This window comes from Seriola dumerili, unplaced genomic scaffold (assembly GCF_002260705.1).
Source record: "Seriola dumerili isolate Sdu_G_001 unplaced genomic scaffold, Sdu_1.0 BDQW01000008.1, whole genome shotgun sequence".
NCBI classification, from domain to species: Eukaryota; Metazoa; Chordata; class Actinopteri; order Carangiformes; family Carangidae; genus Seriola; species Seriola dumerili.
In genome coordinates, this window is record NW_019174263.1 from 477874 (window position 1) to 490882 (window position 13009).

The 13009-nt window shown below is 46.6% G+C and overlaps 1 long non-coding RNA gene across 1 annotated transcript; it reads right to left on the bottom strand.

Moving 5' to 3' along the window:
• Nucleotides 1-460: 460 nt before the first annotated feature.
• On the bottom strand, nucleotides 461-12025 carry LOC111222802. The gene is made up of 3 exons (XR_002665149.1): nucleotides 11775-12025; nucleotides 2730-2794; nucleotides 461-476 (listed from the first exon to the last, which is right to left on the bottom strand). It is a non-coding gene; the product is annotated as an uncharacterized LOC111222802 (long non-coding RNA).
• Between the last annotated feature and the right edge of the window lie 984 nt (nucleotides 12026-13009).

Here is a 13009-nt window from a genome sequence, read left to right on the forward strand (position 1 = left end):
ATACTGCTTAACTCAGAGCTGCAGCAAAACCTGTCCTGACATTTCACTCAGACGTTCACTTATTTATGTGTAGATTAATTCCTCATTTATTGTATCACAATTTCCCTGAATTTTTAAAAAGCTGTAGACTCAATTTCATAGACTAAAAGAATTCACATTAGACTCTTTTTCCTCTTAAGATTTCAGTCTGTTTGAGCAGCACTCATGGAGAAATATGATTAATTTGCTCTTTATTAAGACATGTAAAAAGGCTGGGGGCGACCTGTGCTGCTTCCCATTATACCTCCGACACTTTTGCCACTGTAAGTAAAAGGTCTGGGTTCTGTTCTGTTCTGTTCTGTCCTGTCCTGTCCTGTCCTGTCCTTTTCTGGTCTATTCTGTCTGGTCTGTTTGGTTCTGGTCTGGTCTGGTCTGGTCTGGTCTGGTCTGTCCTGTTCTCTTCTCTTCTGTTCTCTTCTCTTCTGTTTTCTTCTGTTCTGGATGGAAAACATCAAAGCATTTGAAATTTCCCAGCATGTTAACATAACCTTACAGGGCAATTTTGAGATAATTTCCATACATGTAGATCTCTTCCAATGACACACTGAAATGGGGTTACATGGCTGATTAAGACTTGTGGGCACAGATTGTTTCACTTTCAAAAATATATATATGCTTGAGTGGGTTGATTTGAACTGTTTCTCAGTTTCACCTCTGCTGCATTTTAGTTAGTCTGTGTGACTGTCCTATAATTACGGAAGTCCCAGGTTCAACCCCCCTGGCTGCTTGTCTTTATTTAAACATGTCGTTGACAGAGTTCCTCTGGCTATGGAATTCCTGGAATATCCTGGAGTTTAGAGATGGGCTGCAGGTTGGGGGGTTTGCTTCACATGTGATTTTTTTTTTCTGCAGTAGATGATGTTCAGCCAGAGTGAAATGGAAAACAGATACAACATTAACATTAACAGAACAGAACTCAGGTTTGAGGATATGCAGGCAGTTGTACTCTATCATGGAAAATCTGAGAAAAGTCATGGAATTCAGCTTCTGGGTCACGGTGGTAAGACGTCCCCCCTCACACACAGTCAGATGCTGCATACTGTCAGTCAGAGTAACAGGAAAGTCCAAGCAGATAAAAGTGTGTGGCATTTAATGACAAGTCATGATGTGGTGCTTCACCCAAATCACAAACTGTCTCATTTAGTGGCATCCGTCATGCAGACAGTTATGGTTTTGAGATGTCGTTCGATTTCTGCTTCAGCCCAAATGAAACGAAAATTAATTGAATTTAGTTGCAGTATTTCCATCACAGTTTTACACAAAATAGAAGCAACTTCTTTAGAAAAGGAAAAAAAAAAATCACAGTTGTGAATGTTCTGTGTTTCCATTGAGTGATGTGATGTGAAACTGGCTCCCTGGAGCCTGACACAACAGGAGTCACCACTTCAATGTGAAATATTGCTTTATTGCTTTTTTTTTAATTTAATTTAACTTCCGTTGCTCATTTTTTAACATTAAGCAGGTTAATGGAAACATGCCTATAGACTTGAACCTCTGAGTGAAGAAATAATCCTGATAAAAATTGTCTCTGGATTACTAGAGACACTATTTCTAGAATGAGATATATTGCTGGTCAATATTTGAAAAATAATTTTAATTATATGAAAAATATACATTTTCATATAATATATGAAATTCCATTGAAATATGTGAATATATGAAATCCCATTGATTTCCATGATCTTGGTAGGTAGGCAGATTTTTCTAAACCTGGAGGTGAGTGAGATGTTCTGGATGAACTGACCCTTTTTGAAAGCAGTTTTAAAGCAGCAGTGGAAAACCATCAATGTTGGAAGAAGCTGGTGGCAACTGTAGGACATCCTGCACAGTAGAACAGAGCACAGAGCTTAGAGCTTTAGTTCCTACGTCAAGGTCCGGCTGGTCTCTGAGGTGTTTGAACCGCAGTCTGCATTCATTGATCAGTGAGTTATTCTCATGGAAACCCACCGACAGCAATGAATGTTTATTGCAGCCTTAAAAAGTGAACGGCTGATGGGACATGTCCCACACACATGCCCCTCACCTGCTGGAGAGTCCAGGTTCAATCTGGATCTGGGCGTTTTGCTTTGAATCTGGTCTAGTTTCCAAGCGACCGCTGCATGTTGCGGCGTTCCACAGGGTACAGTCAACGGTCGATGGTTTTGGTCAGAGCTCAAACTCACCGACAGCGTTGAATGTTCACTGTGGGCACCAGAGAGAATCGATAAGTGTGATTGATGGCAGCTTCTTCTTCTGCGTGTCTGTGGAAAATCACACACACACTCGTCTTCTTGTCCTGCACTTCCTGGTTCCCGTCCAAACCACATGATTTAAAGCATCTGCAGTTGAAATCTAAACATGTTGTTTGGTGTGTGAGTGTGCTCTGATGTCAGACCTGTCAGTGTCATACATGTCCACATCCGCTATCAACAGAGGGTTAAAACACTAACTTTACAATGCTAATCATGACCAAGAAAGAGAAGCTAGATGTAGCTGTGTGCTGCGCAAGTGTGTGCTTTTGTTTCTCTTGGCCTGTGCTGAGCAGCTCCATGCCAAGACGTGTTACCACGCGTGTCAGTGTGGAGGTTCAAATGACATTGATGAGAAGCCAGTAGGATCGAGGACACAGGCAATGATGCAAAGGTTTGGCTTTCCTTAAATAGCCCTGCAGATGTGGTGAACGCCATGCTCGCTGTCATCATCATCCTCACCTTCTGCTATCTACCAGCAAAACTCTTGTCTGTCTCTGCCAAGCCGCACTCCTCTCATCTCCAGCCTGCAGCGAGAAGAAGAACAAAAAAGAGTGGGCAAAAATCAGAAATTGCAGCAATACAAGGACAGAAGATGACGTCAGTCTGGCTCATGGAAGGAGGTGAACTGGTGCAAGTGTGATCAGAGAACACCGCCGTGCCCCACAGCTTAAACTAGTGCACTGCAGTGTTGAGCTAGTTAGTGATTACTGTTCCCTTTACCCTGTGCTGAACCTCAGCTCCTGCTCTGGGAGTGCGCCTTCCTGTGTTCGCCTCTTTGAGGTTGGAAAATCATGCAGTCATGTTTTATTAATGCGCTCTCTGTCTGTCTGTCTGTCTGTCTGTCTGTCTTTCTCTCCCCGGTTTTCCTGCTTCCCTCCACACAGAAGAAGAGATTTGGAGCACTGTATTTTGTTTGTTCTGCATCTCCTTTTCATGTCGAATTCTGGTGTTTTATATAGGTTGTGGGGGGATTGATTTGAAGAGGTACTGAAACCTGTTAGGGAGGCAGTGAGTGCATGATGCAGCTCATTGTAGACAGATTTGTTGCAGTTCTGTGGGATTGTGTTCTGTTGGCTCAGTCAGAACCAGAGAATCAGAGAAGTGGATGTCTTGTCTCCACGCTGCAGGCTCTGAGAGGGAAGCCACACGCTCCTGGTCTCTACTTAATGAATGATCACTTTGGGAAGAGAGAGAGGCACAGTTCACTTTCTGCTGGCCTGACACAGTTCAGTGACCATCATCACCACAACACAACACCAGAACGACTCTCAGTTTCACCAGCATCAAGGTTCCCATGATCGGGTGCAACCTTAAATAAGCAGCTAAATAAATGCTAAAAGCTAAGCTACATAGTTCTGCGGCCTGATATTGTTCTTTCCTCTTCTCTGATAGGCTCCTTCTAGCTTGATGCGCATTTCTTTTCTTTTCAAAGAATATATTCTCCCACACTTTCCTGGTGTCTCTGTATTTCCACTCTCAGACAAGGTGGGAAGCAATAGTTTTTTCAGCCCCTCTGGCTCAGGCTTCAGTGGCTTCCCTCCTTGGCACTTTCACAGTTTGGCTGCACGCCCGAGACTCACAGAGCCTTTTTTTCATTCTCAAATATCTGTCTGTCTCCTCCCCCCTCTCTTTCTTTTCTTTTTCTTTTTTTTTTATCCGACTTGACTTCCACTCTCTTCCACTCTCTTGGGAGAACTTATGGGAAATGTGTGTTAACACGGCGCATGCTGACTTATTATTCATCACTCTTAGGTGTGGCTTCACTTATGCACCGGGGTGCTTGATAGCGCCACTGCTGGCGTGGTCCCCGGGAACTTTGCATAACTGACAAATTTTGCAAAAGTATAGCGTGTAAAAATAGCTGGGCGAGCATGAGAGCCTGACGGGGCCAGAGTGAAGAGTGCAACAGTGTGACTGAACCAGCGTGAACCCTGCGTCGTCAGCACATTCCAGGGGTTGGACAATGAGAAGCACACAGTGTACTCTCCGTCGGATTGCCTGCATTGCTGGCTGGTCTGCAGCCAGGACTCCGTGCTGCCTGAAACAAGGCCACCGCAACACAGATGCACAGAAATCTGCTAAATGAGCTCAAATCTCGGAGTTGGTGCATCACACGTCAGTTATGTTGGGACAGGAAACAGCATTTAACCTGTGAAATTGTCAGTTTAAGGCCAGGGTTTCTCTTTGGATAGGACCAAGCCTGTAAAAGGTTAAAGGATATAAACGCTAAAATGTGAAGACTTGGTTCATGTGGGTGTCTATTCTCAGACCAGAACCCCCAGGGGAATTCAGTCTGCGCACCAGAAACAAGAAGTCAGTGTTGAAGGCACTGTTTCTCTCTGTTAGAGCTGAGGTCACAGTAAAATCTAAAGAATCAGCCAGGAAGTGAAAATGTTGAGTCAGGAACTGATCCACGGGTCCTGGACTGGAAGCACCCAGACCTCCACACCCTGACATTCCACCGGACCGTCAAAGTGTAAAACCACCTACTGTTTCCCGCTTCATGGGAACATGTGTTTGATTCACTCTTCACTTCACAGGCCACAATGAGATCAACATGATGAAGAAAAACATAGCACATCTTTCCCGCCACTGGACATTCAAAACAACTGTACCACAGCTAACCTGACACCCCCGACATAGCTCCCATGCCTGTTCAAAAATACTCAGCCTGGGGGGCTTCCAGCATTCACTCTCACACCCTTTCCCATCATTCCTCTTGAAATAATAATTATTTTCATTATTATTCTCCAATCAGCCGGTAGTGTGAGCCATCTCCTAATGAAAGTGAACAGGAAGATTAAATCGCGCCACAGAGCGATCCAGTCAAATTCAACAAATACATCTTAATTACTGTGTCGGTCACAAAACAGGCTTCAAGTCAGACCGGACATTTTAATATCTGCAGGAATTAAGAAGTTTATAATGAGATTTAATATGCAGCCAGGTTGTGCTGCATCATATTTAGCTGTCCAGCTGCTGCGGTGTTGTCACATGTTAGTAAAGTGGAAAGATAATCAATAAATAAATTAGAGTTAGATAAATAGGGCAGTATTATTATGATGTGATTGATTATAGGTTGAATTTAATATTGCGATACAGTTCAGCCCACATATCATGATATATGATATTATCACTATTTTCAATATTATTATATATCATATCTGCATATTGGTCTGTTCTAGTTTCACATGTAAAACCCCATGAACCCAGTTACAGAGAGCGAAACCAGCAAATTCTTTTGGCTTTTTTTTTTTTTTTGCCTTGATTTGACAGTGAAAGTCGGACAAAGAGGAATTATGGGTAGGAAAAGGGGCTAACACGTGACAAAGGTCACTCGATTCTATCTGGGTTATAATAAAGGTCTTAAAATGCTGGATTCCCCTTTTAAAGATACTGAATAGTGGCACAGAGCAGCTGAACCCTGCCCTGTTAGAACCATTGCAGTATTTGCATGGCCTCTCCTGGTCTGACGAGCCCCTCAGACCGGGTACAGGCAGCAGTGTCCAGGCAAGCATGGGGACTCCTTCAGGCTAAGTGCCAAACCTTCCCAGAGACTCCCAGCCTCCATGTGCCACAGATCTTCCTGCCAAGGCTCCAGGGGTTTCATTAGCAACTTTAACAGTGAAGCCAGCGCCATCTCTGCTGCCAGGTCCTGTCTCAGCATTAACCACCACTCTCTCCTGATAGTGACGAACTGTTTCTCCAACACGCTGCTGCTGGTGACTTACCTTTTCCCTTCGTCTCCTTCTGGCAGCAGCCCCTCTCCTCCTCTGGTGTCTCTGTGTCTGCTGTGCACCTTTGAACTCGGCGTTGATTGACTTGATCACGTCACATCAGTCTGGCTGTGGTTGACTTATCTGTCCCTGCAGCAATGCCTGAGAGGCTGCGTGCTGCATGTCGCACTCTCCTCACTTCTCCAAAGCTTTGTCGGCTCATTTCAGTCCTGAGTGCTGAGGCTGATGAATATGTATCCTGGGCTCTTCTCGCAGCAGTTTGAGGCTCTCCAACAAAGTGGGATGAGAGAGCCCTTTGTGCTTGTCTTCTGGATTTAACCGTGACATTTCTCTGGAGCCTGCTGCCACTTTTTATCTTCAACAGACTTTATCCCTGGGTCAGACTTGCAGCCTTTTTGAACACCAGAATCCTCGCTGCAGCTCTCATATTTCATTTTTCAGGTTTGAATGTCGGGGCCTTAATTGAGTCATTAAAGCAGAAATATCTTTAAAACACAGACAACATGTATCATGAAGGAAACCCAAACACAAGCTGAACAATGCTTCACTTATAGTAATAAACCATGATGATGATGATGATGATGATGATGATGATGACGATGATGATAATGATTATCATCATCATTATCATCCAGCCCCCCGCCTTGCAGAGCCGAGCCACTGAGCAGGGAGGCAGAAGAGCGAACGTCACAGGCACCAGTTCAGATTCCACATTTCCTTTATCAGTGGGAGCCAGGGGGCGAGCGGCATGGGAATGACCTGGATACTGAATGACTGTCACTCCCCCCCACATGCTGCCTGTGCCACTTTACACCCAGACAGACCTGGTTCGCCTGAGTCATGGTGCTGATGCATTTAGCAAGATATAACGGAGCAGAGAGAGGAGGAGAAATAATCCTTCAGCTCACACACAGAAGACAAAGGTAGAAAATCTTTCCATTTGTCTTGTGTGATGCCTCCATCTTTAAAATCACAGCCTGACACTGACATTGTTAGCAGCTCATTGCAGCTGGTAGACTCAACAAGGCCGCTGTGACATTTTACTCCCGTGCAGCCAAACACTCATGACAAACACCACAAAGCTTCCTGCCCTGTCACAGCAGGGGAACGAGAGCTGTGTTGCACCAGCGGGGACACTGTGTCCTTAATGCGCTGTGCTGCGCTTTGTGCTCTGTTGACCTGATCAGCTCCACCTAAGCCAAAGTTAATCTCATCTTTTTTGTCCTGTATTTATGAAAGACAGACAACCATGGGTGAAACACGGCGAGCTCATGTGTGTGACATTTCTACAGATGCAGGAATACCCGACTGTGAACGGCAGAGCGACACTGCGGCAGAAGTCGGAGGACGTTGCGGCATTCATGAATGGGCTGATCCTCTGCAGCACTTTGACGACTGTGCAGCAGAGTTTGTTGAGGCCAGTGCTTTAGAGAGTTGCTCAGAGACTTAACCCTCCTCCCAGTACCTTCCTCTTCTCCAGCAGAGGAAAATCTCTGCTGAATTCATGTCTCCTTTCAGAATTCTAAGAGGCGTTAAACCTTTCTGGATTAAAGAAGGTAATCTGACAGGCAGAAGATTGTATTAGCTGAAATGTTGGCAGAGCTTTTAATTTCTCCTCTCTTTTCATCCCCTCCCCCCTCAGCCTACCTCTCCTGCTGACCTGCTGGATGGTATTATTGTGTTTTTCTTTTGAATTACAGCAAAAACATCGACATCTTCCCCACTATTCACTCGCTCTCTATCCCACTCTTTCCATATCTCTCTCTCTTTCTCTCTATCTATCTATCTATCTATCTATCTATCTATCCATCTATCTATCTGGCTCTTCCAGCAGTGGCAGCATACTTGTGAACCCATGATTTATCATTTGCTAATCCGTGCTGATTATGGAGCTTTCCACATGGCCCTTATCTGTTGCTGAGCCTGCTTTTCACTCCATAGCTGCCAATTATCTTTCAGGCAGCCTGCAAACAGACCTGTCTCTGTCAGCCAGCTGCCGAGCTGCTGCCACCATCGCCACTGAGGCCTCTCATGCTTCATACACCAGCGTGCACACACATGGTGCCTGGGTATGTGTGTATTTATGTGTATTTATTGTCCAAGTGAAAAGTCAGATATCCAGATTACACTGGGCATTGAACCTGTGGTGTATCACCTGCAGAGGGCAGGGACGGCACAGAGGAAGCAGCCTGTCCATCGTGGATACTGTCATGGTGTCACTTCAATTCAGAGAGACGACAGCAGCTGATATTAAACCCCCATCCGAGTCGTGGTGGTGGCAGATGATGCAGAGAAATCTTAAAGCTGTTAATCTGAATATTTGTGCTGGACGGCAGAGCTGATGCTAATTTAGTTACACGCTAAAAATAAAGCTGAGGATGCTCCGTCACCAGCTCTCTCTTACTGCACTCAACACTCTGAAGCTCAGATATTAGTAGTTTAGCGTCAAGGTCAACGGTCTGCTGGCGTGCCAGATCTACCACCCACATAGTCAGAGATGCCTCACTGTTACTCATCCAACACTTCCCGTAGCCGGGCAACGGGACGGCCAAGGTTGGCTAGGGAGGTTAGGGGGGGAACGAGGTCTCGCCTGTGGGGAGGGTATATGCAGATCGTGGTCCGCTCAGCTGATGTGGCATCCAATTGTCAGCATAATGGGAAGTGACGTGCACATCAGAGCAATGTGGGTCAAAGCCCCAGACGACCAGCCCGCGGCCTGTATCTGCTCCGCCTGTCTAATCTGCTGTGGCCGAGCAGACGAGGCTCTCTAATCGACCCTGATATTCACTGAGCACACATCAGCATCACGCACGCACGCACGCACTGAGCAAGGCGAGCTCTCTCTGAGATGTTTAAGAGATTCAGATGAGGCAAGCATCAGAGGAGAGAACACAGTCCTCTGGTTGACTCGTTAGTTAAATGTAAAGGGTGCAGCCCCCCCCCCGTTTGAGTCAAACATGGCAGCAAACTGACAAACTACAGCTCACTCCTCGTCCTTTCTATATTTCCTCTGGGGAAATGTTTCTGCAGGAGTCTGAGCATAAAGCCACTCTGTGGTTTCCTGCAACATGGACTGAGCTGTTTTTTTGAGTCGGACAGACGCAGCACTTAATAGGATTCCCATGACATGGTGAGGGGCTGGCATATGAAGGGAGGAAGAGGACGGGAGGGAAAGGTTGGGGAGGGGGCAGCAGACAGCGGTGGTGAAAAAAAAAACAAAAAAAAAACAACTTTTCCAAGTGTTTGCTTAGCACCTGTGTACAGACCTAACAACTCCATCATAGCTGGAGGGAAGTGACACACGGGGGCCTTGAAGTGTTTTGACATTTTCTGCTCAAACAGGTTTTTTATGGTGGCGGGGGGGGGGGGGGGGCTCAGCCTGTGCAAATCTGCCTCATCAAAGGCAGTAATTTCCTGTTCATTTCAGGCCACCATCCCCCAACCCACAGCTCTTGTCTGCTAATCCCACCCCTGCAAACTGCCCCCACTCCCCTGTCCTCCCTCCAATCCCCACCCCGGCCCCCCCTGCTGGTGTCCTGCCTGCCTGTGCTTCAGAGTGCTACACTCCAGGGCTTGGGACTGGGAGGCTATATGCTTTGTGTCAGCAGGCCTGTGGCTGAGCACTAACAAATCCTCATTGTCCCAAACGGGAGGGGTGACAGAGGGGGGGAGGGGGCATCACTGTCTGGTTTCTATTCAAATCCAGGTGCACACAGGCCTAGGAGGGTGCAAGGGGTGCAGCGGGGTTTACACAGCTCCAAGCCTGGGACCAAAGTCCATCTAGACCTGAGCTCAGGCCAGACGGGGTGGGGGTGGGGGGGTACAGGAATCACTTTCACAACCGCTGCCTTCTGTGAAGCGATCAGATGATACGATCTGATCAACAAGTGATACGAGCTTCCCAAAATCAAACCCCTCACATTTCAGCTCCACAGAGTCCCAGTGTTATCGCTCTGTCAACACAGGACTTTGACTTCCTGTCACAACTGTCACTGTTTTTTGGCGAACAGTTTTTTTTTCTCCTGGAGATAGAGCAGGGGTGCAGCAGCATGGGGGGTGGGGGGGGCGACCTGTGTCATAGCAGCCTCGTGTTCAGGTCTGGGGTTATGGAGTGTAAGACTCCAGTCGCCAGTCACTGTGTCTGAGATGTGTATCTGCAACAAGAATCTACATGTAGAGGCATTTCACACTGAGTTGTACTCTGTGTGTGAGAGCACACACACACACACACACACACACACACACACACACACACACACACACACACACACTGAGTTTCAACCTGTACCATTGTTTTTTAGTGACAGAGAGTGAGGACAGTTGTTTTGCAGCAGTTCTCAAGATATCATCCAGACTTGAGGTGTGTGTGTGTTGTTTGTTTATCATGTTGTTAAGCCTTTGTGCTGTCTGTGAATGTGTTTTTCTAAAGTGTGTGTGGTGGTGGTGGTGGGGGGACTACAGCAGCAGCAGCAGAACCATCTGTGATAAGGGGCAATGTTTTTCTCTGTTGTTGCTACTCACTCACACACTCACACAATCACACACTCAGCTTTTTGCAGTGGATTAAGAGCTTTGGACAAAAGCAGACTGGGGCAAAAAAAATACAGGGACGGCCAGCATTTCCTGTCAATAAATACATTCCAAACCCAGTGACACCCCCCCCCCCCCACACACACACACACACACATGCACAACCACCCACCCCCACCCCACCCCATGCAAGGCGGGGAAAACCAATAGAAAAGGGAATAGAAAAAAATCAACCTCTGAAAATTACAGTCTTCCTCTTTTGTCCATATTTAACCACCTCCTATGTTTACACTTCTGCTGCATTTTCCTTCAGCTCAGTAGTTTCTGTGAACTCATCAGCTTTCTCTATTTCTCATTTGCCGCTTTATTAAAAAAAAGGCACATGATAAAATTAGTGTGCTGCAGCTGAAAGATTTTCACAAATGATGCAAGAGGAATTATTTTTAGCTCCTTCAGCTGCATCTCAACTGCCAGATTTTTTTTTTTGCAGAAGGTTCTCACAGAGGGCGAGGTGCAAGATGAAGCATGGTCACCCCTAACCCCAACCGCACTCGAACTCCTGTCCTAACGCTGAAGGCGGGATGTCCCCCCCCTCGTGGAGCGGAGCAGCAGCTGGCTGACCTGTCCCTCCGCTGCCTGCCTCTAATGGCTGACCTGCCCTGTCTGGACGGCCCTGCTCGCTTTTGTCTACTGTCTGGCTCAGTTCCTCCCAGTTAAACATAGCTACTGGCTACCACAGTCTACACATCCACAGAGCAAGCTTTAGAAAACACACACGCACACACATACATACACACACACACACACACACACACACACACACACACACACACACACACACACACTTTTCACACTTGGCACACTTTGTCCGGCGCACACAATCGCTCTGTCTCTCTCGCGCATACATCCTTTTCAAAACTCTCCCACACACAGAGCCTGTGTCTACACACACACACACACACACACACACACACACACTCACACACACACGCACACACACACACACACACACACACACACACACATACACAGTCTTAGACTGTACCATGCACACATCATGAACTAATGTGAGTGTTTTTGTAAAAAAGATTTTTTAGGAATATTTGTCAGAACAGTTACTGCTCAGTTTGAATGAGTCATGCTGTGGTGTAAAATCAAAATGAGTAGAAAAGTGGAGAAGGGAAGTGAAGTTGGAAATGAACTGACCAAGGGAAGGACGAACACTTCAAATACTCACCATCAGCTCGGCTCAAAATCAAACACTCCGGCAGCGTGGAAAAGAAAATCAAAGATGATAGAGCGAAAAGCTTCCAGGAGAAACCTCATGTCGACAGGCTGAAAAGTTGCTGCAGAAATGGGTTGAACGGGTTCCTCTCTCTGTGTCTCCCAGACACACACACGCATGCACGCGCGCACAGACACACTCTTTCAGTCTGATCTCCCTGCCTCTAGTGGGAACTCAGCCAGTAGTTTGCAAATACAAGTGCCTTACAAATCTCTCTTTCTCTTTCTCTCCCTCGCCCTCCCTCCCCTCTCTCTCACTCTCTCCTTCCGTGCTCCTACATAGATAAACAAGCACACGCATTCCCACATGCATGTAGACACCCCCTCCCACGCACACACACACACACACACACACACACACACACACACACACACACACACACACACACACACACACACACACACAGAGACAGAGCCTGGCAACGACGCAAGTTATTGAACTGCTCCACATTTTTCTGCATGCACTATATATGAGGCAGTTAATAGACAGCAACACATCGAGTCATGTGTGGAGCAGGGGCTGCTGTGATTGGCTGGAGGCCCGGGAGAGGGGAGGGCGGGGGGCTGCTTTCGATTGGTCTGCTCTCAGACCATTGAAAGGAGAAGGCTTCTCTATTGAATGGCTGCTGCTATGGGTGGAGTCAGAGTGACAAAAAAAAACAACATCCTGAGAGTTTAGTGTCTTCAGTGACTTTCAACTGCTGTGACTGGACAGTGGAAGTTTTGTTTGTTTGTTTGTGTATCTATCTAATTTACACAGCACCAAAAACAGGAAATATTCACTTGTGCTGGTTGGTTAATTTCAGTGTTAATTTCAATCTCAGTGTTAGCGTGACACTGGTCCCAGTGACCTCATCACCAACATGATGTACTGTCATGAAGCTAAACTTAGTGTCCTAACAGGTCTTGTGTGTGTGTGTGTGTGTGTTTGTGTGTGTGTGTGTGTGTGATGGCAGAGCAAGGCCTGGAACGCTGCCAAATGCTTTCATTCACACCTGATTATATCAGTGTGACCTGGATAACAGGCGGCGCTCCACACATGACGACATGCTGCCAAACAAGCCTTTTCTTTGTCCCTTACAGAGGAAGTGCTCTAGCACACAGCCACCTCCCAGTCAGACTTACAGCACACACCTGGGGGATGTCACTTCCCTCATCATCTGAAGAGGTCTTATGTCACCTGAGATG